At 40.5% G+C, this 24,805-nt stretch overlaps 1 protein-coding gene across 2 annotated transcripts in view; it reads right to left on the bottom strand.

Annotated features, from left to right (window-relative positions):
- NLK (nemo like kinase) overlaps nt 1–24,805 on the bottom strand; it is a 94,515-nt gene that overhangs the window by 56,696 nt on the left and 13,014 nt on the right. The gene's annotated exons all lie outside the window — the stretch shown is intronic.

Genomic DNA, 24,805 nt, shown 5'->3' with positions numbered 1-24,805 from the left:
AAAGGCAGCAAGTGGTCACAGATGCACAGAAGTGGTCATCACACGAACATGGTAAGTGAAACAAAGTGGAGTTAGAATCAACTTTGGAAGTCCAAAAAACAGAGATGCCCTTATAAGTAACAGGGTAGTTAAAAAAAAAAAAATAGTTCTCTCGTTGAAGGAAAATGTTTGCCTTTTTATATAGTACATATATGGATACCATCAAAAATCAGGTCACAAATACCCAAAAGAAACCTGTGAAAGCATGAAGTCTCCTAGGAGCTAATTGAGAGAGAGTAACTTTACTTACTGTTGTTCTCAGAAGAGAACATTTCAATTCCCTACCCAGCTTTGTTAGGATGTTGCATGACTCTAGCGACAAAGTGAGCAGCAGGCTGGGAACCCATCCATCACTTAGTTCAGACTCAACAAGGGTGCTCTTTTAAGGAACTACAGAAGCCTGCTAAAGGTTTTCACATATGAAGCATAGCTGTAGATGAGTGATAAAAGACTAAAATCATTTAACTTAAAATATTTTTAAAATATTCGAGATCAAGGTATTTGAGGTAAGAATTAAAGGAGCTTCTATAGTCACAGAAAGAATTCATGCAAGACTCCACATACAAAACTCAAGGAAGGTGTGGAATCCAACAAAAGGACACCCACAAATTACAGCATGCATGTATCAGACTTTCAGTGTCCTTCTCAGAAGCTTTTCTACCAAACACATTTACTGTATAAAACTAGGTACAAGTGACACATGAGTCTCTGGATCAACACCTACGGCTTTGCAGGGGATTTATTCGAGAAATGTGAATGTTTTCTGATATTCATGATCTTTAGATTTCTTCCAATATGTCAGAGTGACTACTATTTAAAGAATCATATAATTGCAGAGCTGGAAGGAACTCAAGGGTCATCTAGTCCACTGCCTGCAATGCAGAAATCTCAACTAAAGCATCAGGGAGGCTACCGCTCCCTCCTTACATCATTTATTATGTCATCAAGTTGGACCCTCCTTTCCTTCTGGATGATGGCAGGCAAAGTAGGTGTTCAGCAGTTTCATGTTCTCTCTGTTACCCAATAGCATTCCTCTTTTTTCTCCACGCAGAGGACCTACTTGCTTGTTCTTTCTCTTGCTTTGAACATAGCCTAATAAACCTTTTTGATTTTTATTATCTATTATTAAATGTGATTTATTACAATAGAGTGCTAGGTATTACACAATATAGTGATCACAGGCTTTCTCCAGAGTTCCTTTGCAGGTTAAGACAGGATAAGGAAGGAAAAGAACAGCTGTAAGACAAAATTTCAAAACTCTAGCCAACACCATTTACATAGGAATGCAAATGAACCTAGCTGCTTATGGTAAGTAAAAATTGTGCCCAGCAGACCATGCAGCCTTCCTTCTAGAAAGATGGGAGCAAGATCAAGGAAAGCATAAAGACGAGGCTAGGAAAAGAGAATAGACTGCCTCAAAGCAGATCCTTGAGTACCTATAGGTTTGATGGAGTTGGTCGATCACGAGCTGGCCAAGAGCAGCATTAGTTCCCAGTAAAATAATCATATCTAATAATAAGAAGCAGTGTTTGAAACTCCAATTGTTCTAGGCACATTTTGCGACAGGGAATTTCATTAGCATGAACAGTTTCTGAGCTGTGGGCGCAGTACTGCGCCTAAGATTTCAGATTAAAACTGCTGAGAAAAGGAGGACCTTTTTTCTGTTTCACCACTTCTAGATACTCTCTGAACACTGGAGAAGAGACCCTCTTAAGACTATTAGGGAAGTGGTCCAGGGAATGACTAGACCAAGGGAAAAATGAACATAATATTTTAACTGCAGTTCATTCATTTTCAGCTTTGTATCCTTGTTATAAAGACGTGTACCTAGACATTCCATTGCTACGCCCATAACCTAGGTTTCAGGTGCTATTTAGCTCCAAGCTTTCATAGCTCAGTTTCTAACACTGATCAGAAGAGGGGAGAATCCTTTTCAGTTATGCAATTGCAACTTTGCTTTTGACATACACACTCACATATAGAAACGCAAGACAACAGCAGAAAATAGCACATATTCTTTCCTGGGCACATTCAAAATTTACATAGTTTAGACTTAACAACAAGCTATGCTTTTTTTTTGTAGGAACGAGTCTGCAAAGCCTCAGGCTCACGTACACACATCTTGCTGCACATGTGAGACAGTCAAAAGGTTTCATTCTTTTTGTAAATTGTTTTGAGCTATTTTTTCTTACAATCAAGTGGTATATAAATTTTATAAAATAAAATAAACAAAAACCCAAGCACCATTCCCTGTTTCATCCAAGCTTAAAGAACACAAGGATCAGACACTGGTCCTGCTCTTTTGCTGTTACAGCTAAAGTGTAAACATAAGTATTACCATGTCAACTCTTAAGGGTGGCTACCACACAAAGACAGAATGAATACGAGAGCCATGTGCTTAGTCTAATATAGCAGCAGCAAGACAACTGCCACTGTTTCCCTGCAGCTGTAGGAATCAATTGCATGGAGCCTGCCCCTGTGCTCAGCATCCCAGCAGCAGCAACAAATTTACTACAACAGCCCTTGGCGTCGACAACTTTAAAATACACTTTAAAAAATCCAATACAAAATAAAATTAAAAACAAAACAAAAATTAAAAATAAAACCCAATTTAAGCTAAAACTGAATTGAGCACACCCTTAAAACTCTCAGGCATAACTTGCTACACTACACTGATTGTGCAGAGTTTCCTTGCAGCTAAAGCACATAGTGCTGTTCTGTATGTTACGTATTGGTAAGCATCTTCTAAGAGAAAACAGGTACCAGTAATTTCTTGGTCAGGATAGGTTCCTGCACTAGACAAAGTATTTCTCAGAAATGTTTCCCTTGGGCCAGCATATAATGGACATTTCAATACATAGTGGATTACATTCTCCACCTGTTTTAAATTACAGGTGCAAATCCCTGGCGAAGCTGGTATCTGTCTGAATATGTAATCCAACATGACATAATCTGTAGGCAGAGAAAGCATCTCATTGTGGGATAGGGTGAACTATACAAAATAATGACGGTGGCCTCCCAAAGCTATCCAAACATACCACAAATTAAATGGCACAATCCTATGAGTCTGCCATATTTGACAATCCATCTACAGAAAAGCATGGAAGGGTGAAACACGAGCAAGGGAAACACAGTCTCAGGACCACTGTTTCTAGCAAATGTTCAGATTACATGAGCTGAAGGATGTAAATGAAGATGGCAGGATGATTAATATAGGGAGGCAATCTCAGTCTAAAGTTTGTTGGTCCCAAGCTGTGAAGAGGTTTTATAAGTTAAAAACAATACTTTGAATTGGGTCCAAAAGCACACTGTAGCCAGTTGCAGTTGACAAAACTGCAATTATTGTTACCCGCTATGGGACCTTAGGGTGCAGGGCAGATAATAAATAAAAATCAAAAGTCATTCATCAGGAGATGGGCTGTAGCACTGTGCACCAGCTGAAGCTGTCAAGTCATCTTCAAGGGCACCCCCACATTTCAATTCTCAAGCTTATATGTTAAAACAGGGTGGCAAAATCCCTGCTCTTCATGAGGGGACACAGGCTGCACAGCAGATGTAGTTGACAGAAAGCTGCTTTAGAGACCTCAGAAACCTGCTTATCAAAGAGCGAGACAGGGTCCATCCAGACTGACATGCCTTGTGCCTGCTAAGCAAAGATTAAGAGAGAAAGAGAGAGACCAATGAGATCTTTTGCTTAAAATAGACAGTTCAGCAGTGCCGACCAGGAGAGATATATAACGCCAAAGACTCTCTCATTTTATTTGAAGACTATTTAGTGGTCTCTTTCATGATAATCAGCAAAATTATAGCCATGAAATGTACGAACTGCTGCTGCAGGGTGGGCTTGCTTATGGAAACTTGTGTTAGCAGTTTACTTAACTCTCGCCTCATCTATTGGTTTCCAATGATTAAAGGTGACCCCTAAATTCAAGTATGAAAGTTAGAGTCTGGGTTTGGTCAAGAGTTGGAGGGAGAGGCAGCCCAAAAGTACATACCCCCTGAAATTCAGTCATGTCCAAACAGTTACCAGGTACTTCAGTTTCATAACACCATTGTAAATCCTGGTTTGTTCTCAGACAGGTAAATTAGAAAGTCTGCATTCCCAAGAACAAAGGTAAACAGCTCCAGGACATCTTTGGAAAAAGGTTGTCCTTTTGTAGGGACTGGAGAATATTTGCAACTACACAGATACACAAACACACACAACCCTCTATGAGAATGTTCAGTGACATGCTGCTGGTCCAGCTAGTAAAAGGAACATTTGGAGGTGAACATATTGTTGCCCTGTTACCTGTTTCCTTTGTGTTCCCTTGCAATAAATTCCAGCCCTCAAGAGCCGGGAGTAAGATCACAGTGTGAGCAGCCCCCTGCTCTGCAAGTCTTTTGCACCCTGCTCCATTTAGCTAAAGCTGGGAGACAGGCTAATGTCCTAGCAGCTGGAGTCAATGAGTGGCTGTTGCTCAGTGCAGCCCATGGGTCTCTTTTCTTCAGGTCCTAGAGGCTGGACCAATGAAAGGAGGGCTGGGCAAAAATATAGTGCAGCCCCCTCAATAGAGCTACTTCTCTAACTCAGGAGAGCCCATTTGAGACCATCCTTTTATAGAAGAGAACAAAAGAAAACATGGAGTGTTCTCAGCAGAACTGAAGCCCTGCAGTATGGTTGGTCAAGAGCAGTTGGGTGAGTTTTCCTGTGGAAGAGTCAATTGGCAACTGAACCTAACCTCAAAGAATACTGAATGCCTTCTTGTCTCCATGATACAACTGAAATTGTTGGCAACTTTTTTTTTTGCCTGATCCGGAATGACTTCAGTGAGAAACAAGAATGAGAAAAGAAAAGTGATTGGATTGATTCCCTGCTTTTCAAACACACAACACTGAGGAGAGAGCCACACTATATATTTAAAGCACATTCAATGCACATTTAAAGCATGTCTTTCCACAAAGAATCCTGAAAACTGTGGTGTGTCAAGGGTGCTGGGAATTGTAACTCTGTGAGGTGGGGGGGGACTGCTATTCCCAGGATTCTTTTGGGGAATGAGGCCCTGTGCATTAAATGCATGTTGGATATGCTTTAACTGTATAATGTAGGTCTGCCCTGAAAAAAATAAAACTGTTGATTAATGGCGCTACAACTGTGAATTTATGCATTCTCTCTCAGTTCTAATGAACATCAATTTATTTTCAGCAATAGAGATAACAGTCCTGGATACGATGCTTACTGAATATTATGTTGTACTAAAAAGGAAGTACAAATTCTTAGTAGTATGCTATTTAGTAAACCTTCCCTAACTTATACTTAAAGTTCACTTTCCAAAACATAGGCCCTCTTTTTCCATCTTTACTAAAAGACAAATGATTATTCTAGAAGGGCATATCTGGCAAGCTGTAATACATTTACCAGGACTGTTGGGTTAACATATGGCCACATACTCAATCCAATTTAAAGTATGTTCACCTGGAGGGCAGATGAGGATTTTTTCTTATCAGATCAGCGATTGCTGTCACTCTGGCTCTCTGCATCATAGGTCACAGAAATACTTTAACAAGCCTTCCTAGAAACGGGCATTCATTGCTCCTTGGCTAAGCATACCCCATCTACCACCTTTTATCAGACCTTCAACATATCTAGCCTGATTCACCATATGCTCCAGTCACTGATGGATGTCAACTCCCACTACACCATCCTTTTACTTGCAATGTTTAAACACTATCAAGACAGTGCTCAAGGGTGCACATGTGCCTATAGAAACCTCCCTGGTGCCCTCTGGGTAACTCCTCCCCTCCAATGAAATTCGGCTTTAAAGCAGCATTATGTCATAGCCAATATAGTAAGTTGCAGAGCATGGTGCCCATGACAGTTTATCCAGTTTGATGGATAAACTGGATGGACCTCAAAAAGTTGGCAACCCCTGACTTAAGTTGATCCAGCAGGTGTCCCACTCTGGTTGCCTCTACCTTCAGAAGATTTCCTGCTTTATTTTATTGCTGATGGTTTTGATGCTGGTTTTACTGTTATTTTATTGGCATAGTTGTATAAATGTTTATATTGTACAAAGTCTCAAAATATTTAGTAAAACAAATTATGATTAGCCCAAGGCTGCCAAGTGAACTTCATAGCTGAGCAGGGATTTGAGTTTGGGTCACCTTTGTTCTAAACCAACTTTGCATCACTGCAGGATGGGTTAGATTCATCAAATCCCAGATCAGAGCTTCTCAAACTTTATACACCCAAGGCTCACTTGGGATGGCTAAAAATATTGAGGCCCACCAGTCACAAAATAGTAGTGCAGTGGCAGGACCAGTCACAGAATAGTGGCAGGTGGCAGTAAGGCTTAGCTAATCAGCTGGCAACTAGACATAACTTTCTACTAACATCCAACACCATTTTGGAAATTGCCAAGTTCTTCACCACAAGCAATTTCCTTGTGTCAATGAGTTCTGTAAGTCATTTTTCTTCCAGCTAAGTATAGACATTGGCTCTGGAAATATTCCACCTCCCCAATTTAGGCAGAATTTCCTGATTCACAGACTCTAAGGGAAGAAATATTTTCATTTAATTATTTCCCCTCCCTGCACCATGCATCAAAAAATGTTTTTACCTGCCTCCTGACTTTTCTTTCACACTTATCTTGTAAATATTCCCAGCTACCCCAAGCTCCCAGCTTCTTTGATCTCTCCTCCGTAGTCCCTTTTCATCCACTTCTTTTTGGTATCAGCTTTCTTCTCTTATCCCAGTGTTTCCCAAATTGGAAACACACCCTCAAACTTATCTGTTGCCAGACCACCTTTAGTCAGCATGCAAGGAGTTCCTGGTGTTGGCACTGCTGCAACAAAAAGGCTATGGGGTGACTAGAGGGTGGGGTGGGCAAGCAAGGAGGCCAGTGAGACTGAAAGTGGTCCAATGACTACATGAGGAACACTGTCCTATACCCAACAATGGTATCATCCAAGGGGCAGAATGTTGCTAGGAGTTAGTTGCTATTCTAATCAATTTCTTCACAGCGAAGCAAAATAGTTGTGCCTGACAGCGGGGAGGAAACATGACTGTCTTAACAATGACTGTCCGTTATAACATCTTTTTCAAGCTTTCATTGATACTCTCTTTAGAGTTAACACTGCATTGGGGGGGGGGACCCTTGGAGTTGAATAAAACAGGGTCAGTGGGTTAACCCAGACTCCTACTACACTCAGAACTCAGGTTTATATTGAGTAACATCTGGTCTCCCAGGAGGCTCAAGTGACTACCATGCTGATGAGAAAATGTCAAGCCAGTGATTACACCCCTCAGTGCTGCGTCTCTCCTGTTCTCCCTCACCTCCTCACTTTCTAATCCACTTCATTTAGTACTTTAAATTCCTGACCAATTAGTTAAAAAAACAAGTTTGTGACCACCTCATGACAGTTATAAAACACAAAAAATAAAGAATGTTCTCCAAGAGTGGAGAGAGGGGAAACTTGATTGAGTGCCTGCCTCCTTGTGTTTTTATAGGCAACACCTGGTCATTTATACTGAGGAAACAGAACACAGAAAACATTTTCAAACAAATTGGACTTGATAAACAACAAAAGCAATTAAACATTTACCTAGTCAAGATTGTTTTAAGATGCTAATTTGATATCAAATACTTTCTCTCTCACCTGCCTGTTCCCCAGGCAAATCCTTAAATCAGAACCAGGCAATCAGTATAACCCAGGGTCAGAAATGACCTTCTATTTGATATTTTTCAGAATGGTAAGATAATTATTGTTCAAAGCAGAGTTCTTGTGCATAGATAAAACAATAAACTGGACTACAGTCCCTACTGCTCTCTTTCCATCATGATAGATAAGATAGATAGATAGATTATATTAAAAACACTACTTTTAGGTCACCATATAGATACATTCTATGTTAAATAATACTTCAATCTTGCAGAAACTACTGGAAAATGTACTCTGTGTTGGAGAAGTTAAGAGAACTTCGAGCACATTAAAACAACAATTATTTCAATTATTAATTCCCAAGATCCAGAGGTTGCAACAGAAGTAATATGAAACCAATCTAAGTTTGTGCCATAGATATCCCCCACAACCCTTTACCAAAAGAGATCGAGTGACTTTATTTTTCTTGATACTAAACATGCTCCTTTCCCTTTTTAAACCAATACATTTACTAGCCCACAATACTTTTACTAGGGTAACATCATATACCGGTAGTAATGCTATTTATTTGGAAATAAAAAATTTTGCATTTACAGAAACTTCTATGTCTGGAGAACATGCCACACAAAAAACAATAGATAAAGCTATCTCGTTGAGCTATTGACCTTTTTAAAAAACCTATTACACCACCTAAAATTAATTTCTGGTTTTGCTAATCTAACAATTGTTATAGTTTTCTTTACTGCTGTTCTCTACCCGAAAGATTTTGTGCGTTTCACCTTAGGCTGGAGACAGATCAAGAGAACTGCTGGATTTTATATTGTGAAAAATGGGTAGTCAGCAATGATATGTTTCTTCTTTCCAGCACCCCCAGGCGTAACCTGAAACCTGCATAACACCTAATCTATGGAGTCAGCTATCTCTTTCCACAATCCATCTTAAAACCAAGGCTAATGCAGACTTTATGGCTTTTTGCAAGAAGCCAGCTCCCCTCTCCCTCCCTCTTCCAAACCCCCTGCTTTTGTTAACACCTAGCCTGATGAAGAGTTCTGGAAAACTTGAAAGCTTGCTCCTTATTTTGAGACATTTTGGTTGGCCCAATAAAAGAATCATCCTGCGATGGAGTTTGGAATTTTACTTGCCACAGGTACTCAGCCAGAGGCCATTTACAAGGTTTGACTATGCAGATGGCTGGACAGACGTTTTGGATCAGCCTAGAAACTGCACCCTCAAATCCTGAGGGAGTAGGAAACCACAAAGTGATTTTCCTTCAAAGCTGCTTCCATTCCATCTTTCTATCCAGTTTTTTTATTCTTCCCAAAGCCTGCTTCTTCTTCATTTTTTCCTTCAACCTCACCTGTAATTACCACTATCATGCTCCTGTTGCCGCTTCTAAAGCCTGTTCTACATGATCAAGGCACAAAGCTCTATATGCTATCCAAATATACAAATGTGGAACAGGGAGAGAGGGGATTACAATAAAATTGGGTGAAATACCGGACGTGGGACCTGACATCTTTACTGTCATGCATCCTCACTAGTCAAACTAATACCCCATAACACTCCAAATTCCTGATCACAGGTTTTCAAAATCAATCAATCAAGAGTCACAATAGTCTCAAACTATTTTCCTTAAGCAAATAAGAAATGCTTGATTAAACAGGATCAATAGTTGATCAGAAATATTGGTAAAAAGAAACCAAATTAACTTCCCTGGACAAAGAGTTCTACATTCTGGTTGCTATGACAGGAAAAGCTGTCCATACCAGTGTTCAAAATTCACCAGGTGCCAGGCACATTTTGCACCTGGTTATTGAACACTTGTGGCCAAGGGAAGATGCCCAGGTGCCAGGATGCAATCTGACATCACCATCTGGAGCTGCATGGCTGGGATTCCTTGGATCTTGATTGTTTTCATACACTAGCAACACATCCTATAGAATTACATCCAGTTTATTTTATCTGCACGATCAGAATGAATTTCAGGAACCAAAACATTGTATTGAAAAATATTACTTTTTTAGCTGTCTGGCCCCCAAATGGCAACTAGGCATTCTGTTTTGGTGACTGTATCCCTGGTTTAAGGAGCCATTTGACACCTAGCTTATATATCTGAGTTTCTAACACTGCCTTACATATCCCTGCCAACCATACTTCAGAAGGTGGTAGGACATACAGTGGGGGGAAGGGCATAGACTAGTCTTACCATACATATCAGGGGCATATCAAGATTTTTGGATACAAGTCTCCTGAGTTCATGAAATTATATTCCTATCTTGTTATGGTGGACAGAAGGGGTTGAAAATGTTGCCTCAAAGGCAGGGAACAGCCATTTTAAATTTGTCTGAACAGATTTGAAGCAATCCCCTTCATTATGACAGAATTTACTTGCTCCAAGTAAGGAATGACTGTTTGCTCTGTAAAAGCATTCTAGGCTGGTGTCACTGCCAAATAGATGCTCTTTTCTATGACTAAGTACAGTGCACAAGGTAGTCATAGCCAATTTGTACTCCCTGATTCCTACATAGGCTTTTTTCTACAATACTAGGAATGCCATGCAGAAAATGCTTCTCAGTTGAATGACAGCAGACAACTTGCCTTGAACAACCTCTCCTGAATAATATACCTTTTACATTTTGAAGCTCTGGTAGGATATGAACATTAACACATCTGTAAAATGTATATGTCAGTGATGGCCAAATTTGACCCTCCAGCTGTTTTGGGACTACAATTCCCATCATCCCTGACCACTGGTCCTGCTAGCTAGGGATGATGGGAGTTGTAGTCCCAAAACAGCTGGAGGGCCAAGTTTGGCCATCACTGGTATAGTTCTTTAGAGCTGAAAAGTAGTCTGGGTAAAATGGGCCTTTTCTGCAGTGACACTCGCACCCTCTCAGGGGGAGGCGCCAACTCTAGTAGATGGAGGTGTCATCAGCCCCCTCAATATTCTTTGCAAGGGGCTAAGCCCCCCAAATATTGATGTCAGTGGTCTGAAGGAGCTCTTTTCATTGTAAGGCTTTTATAGGTGAATTGAGCATGTGTTTGACCTTGGATGAGAACCCAGAGGCTTTGAGGGAGAATGTGTCATAAGGAAAATGAATTGATATTGATTTATATATATTAGTAACTGTACTAATTTAACTGTGTATTTTTGTGATATTTTGTTTAAGTTGACTATTGTTGTTTCAGTTTTCTGTACACTGCTTAGAGATATTTTTAATATATTAAGCGATACAGAAGTAATCAAATAAAATGGTCAAAATAAAGCTCTAAAACGTAACACTTACACCAATTACATCAATTAAATACAAACCACTGTTACACCCACCCAACAGTATTTCAGTTCAACTACTTTTGCTATTGCAAAAATATTTTCAGATGTTTAACAGTTTGGCACTTTTAAATGTGAGTACAATCCAAAACATACTTAAATTCCATTTTTAAATCAATGGAAATAAGCATTCAGACAGTGTTTACGGTACTTCATATTGATCTTAAATGAGACTAGAGTCAGATTTTGTATCATGCTGAATCCAAGTACCTTAGTCACTTAAAAAAAACACCTTAATTTCCACTGCAGCTTTAGACTATATTCCAGCTGAAGGTTGTTCATCAAGAAACTGTCCTTACCCATTTCTTTCTATATCCTGCCTATAGAGATGGGATGAATATATTAACAGACAAAGGCAAAAACAAAAGAAAACCCATGTCTTACAATTATAATTAGACATCTGGGACCTGTAAGCTGCAATTTCCCCAGCTAAATATTTTTCTTTCTTGCCACTGAGGTGGCAAATCCAAGGATTTTGGATTGATCACTAGAAGTGTGGCCATACAAGCAACTACAGAGAGCCGCTTTTTTTCTTAAAAGAAAAGCTGTCTACCAAAAGGAAGCAGACCTAGTTAATACATTGCATTACAGTTTAAAATAGTCAATACTAAAGTAGGATTTTAGTCTGTTTAGTAAAAAAAATCATCTTCAACAACATGCACACATTTGACAAGTGCTCACACCTTCAAAACTTGGAATTAGTTTTAATACAACCTGTTCACACCATTTGATTCATGGACTTAGGATCTGCTGGGACTGACACGAGCTGAAAGTTGTCTAATGCATGTGAATATATTGTTACAAAAGTTGGGTGCCTGCCCCTCTTTCTGCCAAGCAGTGGCAGGAACCCATGGGGTCCCAAGCACCCATACAAGGTCTGTGTTCCTTTGAAGAATGGAAGACCCGGAGGAGACTGTTGGGACTTTAGGAAATAGGGTTTATTCACCTATTTACACTTTCAGTCTGCATGGAGGGAGTCTAGATCTTATGGCACAGTCATTTCAAGAGCCAGCAGCGCAGGCAGCCTTCATCCTGTCTGTCCAAGATGAATCTCAGCCTTTCTTCCTCCTCTTTCCTTCCAGCAACCCTTGCCCCACCCTAGCAGTTACCCTGGCAACCGTCCAAATCCCCAGTCTCTGTTCACACCTGGGACAAGGGGGAAGGAGTGAGTTTGTTGACCGACTGATTTTATATACCACCCTATACCCACAGGTCTCAGGGCAGTTCAAAGAACAAAATCAAAATATAAAATCACAAAATACACAATTAACATCATGTAGATGTTAAACAACATAGGGGATAGGATTGAGCCCTGCGGAACCCAACACAGAAGGTTCCACAGGGCTGAAAAGCATTCCCCAAGCAACACCCTCTTGGAACAACCATCCAAGTAAGACTAGAACCACCACAAAGTGGTGCCACCCACCCCTAGTTCAGACAGTTGTTCCAGAAGGAAGAAGGAAGAGGAGGAGGAGGAGGAGGAGGAGGAGGAGGAGGAGGAGGAGGAGGAGGACTGGTAGTAGCAGTTTGGATTTGATATCCCGCTTTATCACTACACTAAGGAATCTCAAAGCGGCTAACAATCTCCTTTCCCTTCCTCCCCCACAACAAACACTCTGTGAGGTGCGTGAGGCTGAGAGACTTCAGAGGATACCATGTTTGATGGTACCGAAAGCCACTGAGAGGTCAAGAAGAATTAACAGGGTCATGTTTCCCTTGTCTCTCTCTAGAGTCTGGACAGAGGTCATCATACAGGGCAACCAAAGCAGTTTCTGTGCCAAAACCAATGCCTAACCCCTCCCCCCCCCCATTGAAATGGATCCAGAAAATCAGTTTCTTCCAAAGCTCCTGGATCTGGTCTCTTGTATTGTTAATGTCCCACAATTGCTCTTTTGATAGTCACAGCACAGCCAGGTTGTTTTGCATTAGCTTAGCCTAGGAATTCCTTTGCAGCTTTCATTCTCCCTTCATATCACAAGTAACAGAAATCCTAGCATTTATTAATTTCTAGGGTGTAGGAGGATTCCTCCCCTAATCTGTAACACCATTGAAAAAATCCCCTAACATGAGTCTGTGTTAACAGGAAACACAAAATAAATGGGTTAAGCAACTTGCACTGCACACTATACTTCAAAGGTAACCTTCATTCACATCTCACTCAGCTGCCAACTGCAGCCATCTCCAGAGCTTCTTTTCAACTGAAGATAGCATTAAAAGGCCCTTTAGAATGCATTCTAATCAACTCTGCAAGCTTATGCACCATTACCAGTTATTCTTTTTTTAATAAAAAAAAAACCAGCGCTAAAAGCAAAAATGATTATTAACTCTAGGAAGGAAAGGAAATTAAAGTGATATTCTCACAGTCAACATCTTCTAAAAATGTTTCATTTGCTCTTGTTCTAGAAAGCTTCAAAGCAGAAAGACTTTTCTAAATCAAGATTTTATTTATTCTTTCAAAAGCTCTTTTCATTCTAAGCTTTCTAATTTTCTTTATGAATCACAACACACTGAGTACTATATCTTTTTAAGAGCAGAAACTCTTAAGAGAGCAAGTTACTGTGAATAGATAGAGATACAATTTTTATGTATGTTATTTCACTGGACTTTTACTTTTTTCCTTGAATATATATATTTTTGCTCTGAAAGTCAAATAATGGACTTACCAATCATTAACGGCACACACCTAGAGAGACCCAGTAGGAAAATAAGGAATTGTTCAGAATGGGTGTACCAGCTCCTGCAGCAGCACATCAAAATATACTGCACAATTTGGATGTGGGCACACTTTCGAGATTTGCCATTTGATATACAAGCAGTGTGCAGGTCCTCCAATGCAAATTAAAGCAGTAAACGGAGAAGCAGCCACTCAAAATTTTAAGAGTGCTGCATGATGGCTGTTTGATTTGGTGCTATCCACAACCCACAGAGTTGAAACTATATTTCAAATTCCTACGGTCCAACACCTGACCTTTAGGGTGGTACCCCCCACCAGACTTTGGGGGAGCAGGGGAGAGAACTTTCCAGGAAGTTTGCTAACTTCATATTTTAACAAAACTTTAGAGAGCCAGGAGACCACAAACCTGTTTCCAGTTCATCCCATGTACAAAAGAATAAGTGTTGGGCAATGCAGTATCTCACAGAGATTAGTCAAAGGCTCCTGCCCATTGATTATGTCACAACCCAGCTGAAGGGCAAAGCCTAGTCTCAGGATGTTCAAATGCCTATTTCCAGTCATACCTTCACTAAAAGCAACTTTTTGCTTATTTTGGGCATTGGCCCTCCATGCAGAAGAGCCCAGGTTTACATAAAAAGAGTATAAGGAAGACTCTAGCAAGCAGATGATACTGGGAGACTTCGTCCTAAATGAAGGTAATAATAATAATAATTTATTATTTGTACCCTGCCCATCTGGCTGGGTTTCCCCAGCCACTCTGGGCGGCTTCCACAGAGACCAAATATTCCAAGTCAGACTGTTGGTCTATTTAGGCCAGTATAATTCAAGGGACGTGGGTGGCGCTAGGGACGTGGGTGGCGCTGTGGGTAAAAGCCTCAGCGCCTAGGGCTTGCCGATCGAAAGGTCGGCGGTTCGAATCCCCGCAGCGGGGTGCGCTCCCGTTGCTTGGTCCCAGCGCCTGCCAACCTAGCAGTTTGAAAGCACCCCCGGGTGCAAGTAGATAAATAGGGACCGCTTACTGGCGGGAAGGTAAACAGCGTTTCCGTGTGCTGCGCTGGCTCGCCAGATGCAGCTTTGTCACGCTGGCCACGTGACCCGGAAGTGTCTCCGGACAGCGCTGGCCCCCAGCCTCTTAAGTGAGATGGGCGCACAACCCTAGAGTCTGTCAAGACTGGCCCGTACGGGCAGGGGTACCTTTACCTTTACCAAATTCATTCTCATTGACAGAGGCTGCTCCATATTCTATTTACATCATTATGCCAGGGATTGAACCTAGAACCTTATGCCCCAGAGGACCCTCATAGGGAAGAAATGACATAAAAAAGAGTGGGGAAAGGTAGTGTATCTGCCCAGACTTCATCTGACATGGGGTGGCAGAAGGGAAACAGAAGTTCTTTCCAGGTTACCAAACACAGTATGGTTGGATGCTTCCGGATCTCATTTCTAGGCAAGGCAGAGTATAGTTTGAAACTTGTAAGCAAAGTGGTTTGGAAAGTAGCACCACAGGTTAAAGCAACTTCAAAATGGATATGAGACACCCCACAATACAGTACAGATACAACATGATATCACTTGCTTTAGACTACGCTTGATCTGCACAGTATGTTCTGGATGAAGGTGATGGACTATATGGAATTGGCGGAAATGACTGGCAGAATCCGAGACCTGGGAGAAGAGTTGGTGGAAGAAGATTGGAAGAAATTTAAAGACTATCTGCAGAAACATTGTAAAATTAATGAATGTTAAAATGATGCTGGATTGAAAATAAGTGGCATTAGCAACAAAGTTAATAAGAATATGCAAAAATGGATTGATAATGGATGAAAATATATAGTTATAATATGTTAAGATATAGAGTTAAGATAAATGAAAGAGGGTAAGGATTTGCTGATTTGATTATGTAAATGGGAATACAAAAAGGGGAGGTGTGAGGAGGTCAAGGAAACAAGCAAATGAGTTTATAGATATCAAAAAATGGATTTGTTTTTAATTTTTTTCTTACCTATTTGCTTTTTGCATTTTATTTTTCTTTTTTCTTTTTCCTTTTTTTATGTATTTTTGTATGTTTTTCCTTATTTCTTTCTTTTTATATGCTTCTTTTTATTTTGTAAACCTTTGTTTTGTGTAAAATTTCAATAAATATTTTTTTAAAAAAAAAGATCGGCACAGTATGTTCTGACCAAAGCATTTGTTTACTTGAATCCCTAAACGATAAGTAGTTTGGAGGTGAAACTATGACATTAATCTTGTTCCAAACATAGGCTGCCATCCTCATGCTATTTAATTGTTTGAAGTCCTGTTGAAAATGTATGCATTAACAGAGAAGTTTTAAAAATCCAATAATCCTTATTTGCAGACCTCAATACCTTTACCATTCCCTCCATCCAATAATTTGCAGATTGGCATTTTTTTATGCCAGCTGCAAATTCAAGACAACTGACTTATTTAACCCAATACAGTAGCTTACATGAACACTCCCCAACCATCTTCTTCCCCTCCACAGTTGAAAACTCTAATTCTAACCCATATTTATCTTTGTATGAGACACCAAGGCAATTTGATTTAAAAACAAAACAAAAAACAAAAAACTGCATACACTGTCAGCTATTTCCTCCGCCATTCTAACCCCACTCCCCTGCAAAAACCAGAAACCTAGCAGGAATTTTCCTAATGCTACCTGGATCTGGCAGCTTCAGTCAAAGGATGCTCTGGCATGACAGCATGAGATATTGAAGTTATCTGAGATACCACATGATTTGTACTTGTACAAATTGGAGCTATCTGGGTGACCAGAGTCAGCAGTTACCTGGTGTGGTTGCTAGGATAAAGAAACATGAGCTCTAGACAAGCATATAGTAGCTAGGAGCCAGCTGTTCAGCAGATGCATTAATCTTCAGCAAACAGATTTCATTCCTTATTCATCTCTTTATTAGAGGCCTCACAGAATATTTCCAAGGAAGCATACTGTGTTTAGGATGAGGCTTCTAAACACTGCACAGTACTAATAGGTACTGATAGCTAAGGTACAGTACAGCCTATGAATTACTTGCAAAAAATGAAATGCAAAGACAATGTTTGCAACGTGATGCTATCATTTTCCATCTTCATAAAAGAATAGTCTGGAAAGGAGACCACACAATTTCTCACTGTGCATCACAGATAAACCAATTCCAATGTAAGGAGCTACAGTATGTCCAATTTTTGAAAGTCTTCAAGGTCTTCAAAAGGTACACTTGGCTGAAGAGTGGCCAGTAAATTAAGTAGACCACAGTTGAGAGATGAGGATCAGGATATGTGATCACAAACTTACACCTGCAGCTTCTCTTGCACATAGGTTCCTTCTGTACTCCTCTTGCCAACCCTAAGTATGTTTAGCTGTTATGCCTGTACTAGCATCAATCCTATTTAGGTACAGCAGGGGTCAAGGGGGAATTCAGGCACGAGAGAGAAAGGGAGCATGCAATAATATGTATATAATGCTTTCAAGTGTTTAGAATGCTTCAATCAAATCAGCATAAACATCCAACCTAGACCAAAATTACTGTTTAGTTTTATGCAAACAAGCTGCTCAGTTAGAAGCATCTGCTTCTGCATTAGTTCAACAAGGTCAAATTGTAGTTTGTTTAGAATGTAAATGATGCTTCATTGAAGCAAATCAAGATCAAACCATGGTTTCTGATCCTGAATTGTTCCTGAAAGCCAGAGTTTAAGCCAACGGTTCTCAAAGGGTGTGGGGCACAGGTGTGGCAAGAGAGGGTGGCAAGTGTGGCAGGAGAGGATGGTAAATGTGGTGAGAAGATTCAAGAAAAAGCAAAGAAACATTTACCGTATTTTTCGCCCTATAGGATGCACACGACCATAGGACACACCTTGTTTTAGAGGGGGAGAACAAGAAAAAAAATTCTCCCCCTCTCTGCTCAGCGCCCCTTCAGCGAAGCCGCAGGAGAAACGGAGCCCCTTCCATTTCTCCTCCCGCTTGGCTGAAGGGGCGCTGCGCAGCTCTCCCTCTCTGCTGAAGTCAGGAGAGTCTTGCTCTCCCAGCTTCAGCAAAAGGAACCCGAAGCCTCCGGAGCGCAGTGGGACCTCCTGCTGCGCTCCGGAGGCTTCAGGCGGCTATCCCTGAAGCCTGGAGAGCGAGAGGGGTCAGTGCGCACCGACCTCTCTCGCTCTCCAGGCTTCAGCAAAAGCAGCGCAAAGCCTCCGGAGCGTGGAGGGAGCACTCCCTCTGCGCTTCAGAGGCTTTGCGTTGCTATCACTGAAGCCAAGGAGCTTGCATTCGCTCCATAGGATGCACACACATTTCCCCTTAATTTTTGGAGGGGGAAAAGTGCGTCCTATAGAGCGAAAAATACGGTAAACATTTCAGTGTAGTATAATATAGCATAGTATCAAAATAATTATCAAATTATTAATTTTGTTTATTTGCAGAATATGGAAAAATATGTTTTCAAAATGAGAACAAGAGCATCAAGTGATACTGAGCACAATCCTAGTTGTGATCCAGAATCACAATTCGAACAGAGTGCTGGAGAATAGCACTGGCTATTCTTCTACAGGGATTTTCAATTCTGACAAATATGAAATATCAGAAAACAGAAAGGAGAAATCCAAGAGTTACTATTGCACCATGGCTAGAACAATTTCCAAGTTGGATTCATTAAATGGCTTCTTTTATACTGTCCACAAGATGGATTGTTCCAGTAAGCTCCCATTTTGCAACATATCAAATCCAATAGTTAAAAACTGCCAATTTAGTTGCAAAACAACAAATTTACTACATGTAATTCAATTTAAAAGTTGTGAATAAATTCTACTGCCTCACTAACAAAGCTGATCTTATTAACAATAACTTTTTTTTTAATGTAACGAATTCTGAACAACAAAGCTCTAATCACAGAGTTTAAAATCTAATGTTACTTGGAACTGGACTTTGAGACTTGCTGACATAGGATTTTCAGGCACATTATTAAATTACAAAACCAGTTGCTTAACATTTTAGCATGACAGTCATCATCCAAAACAAGGGATTTAATCCAACTGCAATATCCAAGGGATTAAAGCATACTACAGTGGACGCTCAGGTTGTGAATGTGATCCACGCGGGAGGCACATTCACAATCTGCAGCATCTGCAACCCGCAGCGCCGCATCTGCGCACACGCAGGTTTTGATTTGGCGCTTCTGCGCATGCGCGAGCACCGAAACCCGGAAGTAACCCGTTCTGGTACTTCCGGGTTTTGGTGCGTCCGTAACCCGAAAACACACAACCTGAAGCGTCTGTAACCTGAGGTATGACTGTACAGTGGTACCTCAGGTTACAGACGCTTCAGGTTATGCATCTTTGGGTTGCGCACCGCGCCGAACCCGGAAGTACCAGAATGGGTTACTTCTGGGTTTCGGCACTCGGCATGCGTGGAAGCACTAAATCACGCTTTGCACATGTACAGAAGCGCTGAATTGCAACCCGCACGTGCGCAGACGCGGCACTGTGGGTTGCGAATGTGCCTCCTTCACAGATCACATCCGCAACCCGAGGTGCCACTGTACCACACAAGATGGCATAGTGAAGGCAAAACAGAAACATGTTGCTATCCTCACCTGATAAAATAGCCTCTAGGAGACAGTTGGGGCTTCACTGAATTAAATGTCAACAATTACATATCCAGGAATTTAATAGCCCAAACCTGAAGTTCAGACCCTACTGCTTTCCTGGAAGCAGTGGAAGTTACAATTTGTATTAGAACTCCAAGCAACTTGCTGTTCAAATCCTTCAGAGATTTGAGTCTCCAGAATGGATTTGAGAGATGCCATGACCTACTGCTTGACATTTCAAGTGTAAGTCGTAGTACTTTTAACAAGTGAGAGCCCTTTTAGCTGCAATGATAAAATAAAGGATATATGAGCATTTATGCCTTAAATATAATGACAGATTCCAGCAGTTGATTTTAATAGTTGAAATAATGAGGGCAGTTCATTATACAAATAAGACTTTCTGGTTTTTCATCATATGTCAGGGCTGTGTATTTGCCATGGAGGAAGTTTGGAAGAACATCAGCTTTCATATAAATAAATAAAAGAGCAAGTTTCTAGGTCTTATGGTTGGACAGATCAACTTGGAAGTATGACCAATGCCAGATTTATAAAAAAACTAGAGCTGAGACGTGAGAAAATTTGAGCACTCTCTCATTACCCTACAAAAATAAGGACACTGAAGAATCTCTGCAAATATGCTACACTATTAATAGTGTGTGGAGGTTACCACTCACCACCCAAAAATGCCCAGGACGCTGTGGAGATTGCAGAATGGTAGCCAGCAGAATTGCCAACACAGCTTCTGCCACTTAGGGTGGGCGGTGTAGAAGAAGCTGTGTTCTTGCCACTGCTAATAGGGAGCTCCACTCCTGAGAAATTTTTCAAGAATTGATCTTCTCCTAGCAGAGAGTAAACATCACCACGTTTGGAAGGGCAATCCCAACAGCCAATTCACCTAATTAAAGTTTTCCACTCACTGGTACACACTTGTAAGTGATTCCCATATTAAAATGTAACACATTAACATGATCTGCTTTCTCTACAAGTCACGCACTATGAATTTCTAGAGCCATTTGTAATTTAAATGGTAGTCCTTTGAAGTGTCTTTCATACCGGCAATTTGGAAAGCAGGCAATTTTCAAGTTCTTAAACTGGAACATCTGTTTCCAAGAGTCATTTCTGTCAGAAAGAAATGTGGCATCTAGGCTGTCCTCATGGGGTTTCTCCCTCTCCCTATACTGGGGGTGGGGTGGGGAGATGATGGTACTGTACTTCAAAAAGCATAAAGTGTTAACATGCCAAATTTGGCAATGTGAGGTAACACATACCACAGGGCTAAGAATTGACTATGTTTTCACTATTAAGTAATCAGAGATGGTAAAGCACAAGTTACTGACTTAAGAATTGTGTTTAGTTGCTTCACCACTGAGTACCAATTACAATTTATTTTTTACACAGTATTGGGCAACAGCTCAAAAAACAAGTAAGGAGCAGGTACATATAACTCCAAGCAGGAGATTCATGCCATCTCCAGCACCTATGTTTACATTTGTGCAATAGTATTTAAACTGGATTTAAATACATGTGGTATATCTCTTTCACACACCCTTTTAGTCCTATCAAAGGTTATACACAGATGTGCAGTCAGTAGTAGTTTTAACTCCTGTTGCACATGGGACAACATTCCCATGATCCAAAGGTATTTAATACTACCACTCACGATAATAATATAGCTGTCAATGTTTCCCTTTTTTAAAGGGAAATTCCCTTATTCCGAATAGGATTCCTCACAAGAAAAGGGAAAAGTTGACTGCTATGGATAATAAACCTAAAGAACAATAGCACCATATGTACACCCATTCACCATCAGCACCTCGGTTTTCACTCCTTAACAAGATATGTCTGTAGCCAGTTTTCCAAGTTATCACCATCGGTATAACATACATTTTAGCATTATCACTGCGCATTTGGGGAGTTCCTGCCTCCATTCTTCTGAAATATATATATGACTTACACATTATTCCCTGAACAGTGACAATATTTGGCTGTTTAGATATTTGACCTTAGTTGCACAGTGGCTGCATTTCATTTGAAGATCCTCTAAAATCAGTAACCATGGAGACCAAGTTCAGACAAGTTCCACGTACAAACCTCCTCCCCCACCCCCTTTTGTCAGTCAAGACAGATTCCCAGAGCATGTTATACAATGATTATAATGCATCACAAGATAGACAGGTGTCCTTTAGGGGGAAAATAAAATTCAGAAGGGACAAGGGACTTTGGCAAGAAGCAAGGAAGGTGTCTAAGGCCCCTGGGGTGTCTATAGATGCCATTCTGTGGGCCTCAAACATAAGATATTAGCAATTCATGTGTGCATGTATGGCATGGACTGGTGCTTAGCTTGTCCTTCCCCAAAAAGGGGGCAAAATGAGCTGTAGGTAGACTGAGGGGCGCACCAATCCTAAAAATTTCACCACAGACATAGTTTAGCCATTGTAATGATTAGATAAGGGACTTAAACCAGTTCGCTGTTATTTAGACCTCTAAAGTAAAACAAAGCATGAACCTGTCTTCCAAGGATGAGATGGCAAAGCGATGTTACTTTTATAGCGATTAGTATCCAGATTCTTAAAGTATAAAAGTGCAATTGCTCTGTCATCTCAATAGATGGTTTTGGGCCATGGACTTTTATACCACAATAAATCTTTCAGTTTCATGGTACCTTAAAGACTCTGCTGCATTTACAAATAAGATTCCCAGAGAACAGTAGCAAAAAAACTAAGCAAGGTATTCATTTGCTAGTGATTAATTAAGGGGCATCAGTACAACAAGCCCAAGGGGAAGAATTCCAAACAACTAGAAGCCTTCAGCCAAAGTACTGGCTTGTTAGTTCAAATCAATATAGGAAATTCAGCATCATCCACAGTTTTGTGAGGGGCTTTTGGTCCTTGCTGTTCCCTTAGGGTTGCCAGGGTCACAATGCTGCAGTATCAACAGAAGTCACTTCTGGCAGAATACTCCAGGTCCAGGGGATCTAAACTCTAGAAACCCTATGCCCCCTTGGTGCAGTTCTCCAAATGCCCCCTTGCCCATCTGCTTTCTTTCTGCATATAGCCTCTTTGGTCTCTAACTTCTTTCAACTTCATGCCTCCTCTACCCATTATTTTCTCAGGTTTTGGTTGCTAAAAGCAAAGGTCTACTTGGTCGCATTTTAACTCCTTGTCTCTTGATCAGCCTACTGAGCACACCCTCCTCCAGATTTTTAAAATGTTGCCCTGCTGCAAGCCTCTCCATTTGACTCAGTTCTCTGTTCCCTCAGGCCCCTTCCTCCCACCAATTTATATTGTTTACTGAACTTTCTCCCACATTTCTCTCCTTTCATTTCCTACTATGTACTTAGCCCACTTACCTCTATCCTGTCCAGCTTTCTGATCTGCTGGAACTTCTTCCCAGTCCTCTGTGAGGGTTTTCCTCTTAGGGAAACCCAACACAAAGTGGTTGCTGTTAGCAGACAAACATATTTCTCCTGGGACACCTAAACTTGCTCTTGACAAATTTTGATTTCATTCTCCTTTTTAAAAGCACAGTTTGCAAAATTCAGCCATTATAAGCCCAATACCACAGTGGAAAGCAGTGGGTAGTCATCTCCATTACTCAGTCGCTTTTACAACCTTTTCCTTGTAATTTATTCTTGCTGCTTGCTAGAGCTTAAGTTATATATTTTTATGAATGTTAGCCACAGACATCTACTCTTTGTGTGAATTCACCCTGCTTGACATAAATAGCTTGTGTTTATAGTGCAAGTACCTCAGCTCAGGGGACCTACTTCACAAAATTGAATCTAATTGCCACTTCAGCACACAAGAAAGGCGAACAACCCGTCCAAAGCAGCAAGCTACAACCTTTTTACAAGAGGAGACCTCGAAGAACTGAACAATCAGAACAGTAAATTCACATTCACAACACAAGGACAAGATGGGGTGCAATAGCAGATAAAATTAAGCGGTGCAAGGCCTACCCAATGAATAGGGAAGTCTACAGCCATTAATATGCTATTTTAGGCACCATTCTTTACTGACAAGAGATAAAATTGTTATATATATGGTAAACTCTAACATGTCCTTGCCTCTAGTCTAGCAGAGAAATGCCCAGTTCAGCCATGAAGACCCAATAAGTTAGCTTGGGTAAGGCAGTCCCCCAGTGTCCAGGCACTTGATGCTGCACTTGAATTAACACCACTCCACACTACTTTGGATATTACAAGAGGTGTCAACAACTCAGTAATGTGGAGAGGAATGTTTTCCAAAATGGAAAATTATCCATTCTTTTATTTCTCCACAGAAAATTTTCCATTTCTTAAGTCCATCAGTTAATGACAAGCGTCAACTGAAAATACAATTGCAGTTTCCACATTTTTAGCATTGTTTACTAAATACATATTCAAGTCAAATAAATATTCCAAATTAGATCACTCTCTAGTGTGAACTGTTCCTATGCAAATTAGCCTAGTTAAAAAAAAATCTGGAAAAACTAAATCACTTCAGAAACAAATTTACAGGGTTTCTAATAACTTTCCCTACACTTTCAGCACTCATAACTTGTGACCAAGCAAGTCAAATGCAGCACAAGAGCCATGTATGGTGGTCTACCAGAGGCTCAGTCAAAGTCTAGCTTTTGCTGCCAGGGACTATAAAAACAATAGGATTTGTCAAGTACCTACCAGGTCACAGTACATAGCTTACAGACTAAATAAGTGAGGAGCTACATTTAATCATGTTCCTCACAAGCAACTGAACACTTTTCCAATAAATTTCAGAAGAAATGTTAACATCATAAGGCCAGCCTTAATCATAATTTGCAAACTGAATGTGTAGCCTAATAAGTACTTTTAAACAATCCAAAATAATGTGGCATTCATATCTCTGGATGAGACATTGTCTTCAGTAATAAATATTCAAGTGTGGATTATGCTTACACAATGGTGTATTTATGGAAAATGAGCTTAACAATGGAATTACTGAGTACAAGAACTAGATGATACATACACACACCACTAGCTTAAAGTGACTTACTCATGTCACAGCCTGATATTTACTATATTTGTTCTTCCATGTACTATGGAGTTTTAAATTAGAATCAAGAGTTCTTCCAATTGATTTTCTTGCCTTATGTGTACCCAGACTAATCCTTTAAGCAAACTCTTCCTCACAATTTCAGCCTCAGGTAGGTTAGACGGGGAAAGTAAAATCTACCAGGGTGCTGCAAAACTGCACCCCCCCAACATACAATCTTTACTGACAGAATCATAGAATTGTAGAGTTGGAAGGGACCCTGAGAGTCATCAAGTCCAACCCCCTGGGTGGGCTCGAACCAACAACCTCCTGGTTAACAGCCAGAAACACTGACCCATTATGCTACAGGAGGGCTCAGTTAATCATTTCTAATTCTAAAGGTGCCCATTAGTTTAATTTGAACATTTCATTTTATAAGATCATTGTGCAATAAAATGCCACAAAATAAAGTGACTAAGGGTTGCAATCCCGACATCACTTACCTGGAAGTAAGCCCCATTGAATTTAACAGAACTTA

This window comes from Podarcis raffonei, chromosome 15, assembly GCF_027172205.1.
Source record: "Podarcis raffonei isolate rPodRaf1 chromosome 15, rPodRaf1.pri, whole genome shotgun sequence".
Classification (NCBI taxonomy): Eukaryota; Metazoa; Chordata; class Lepidosauria; order Squamata; family Lacertidae; genus Podarcis; species Podarcis raffonei.
This window is presented reverse-complemented; position numbering and strand designations above follow the sequence as displayed.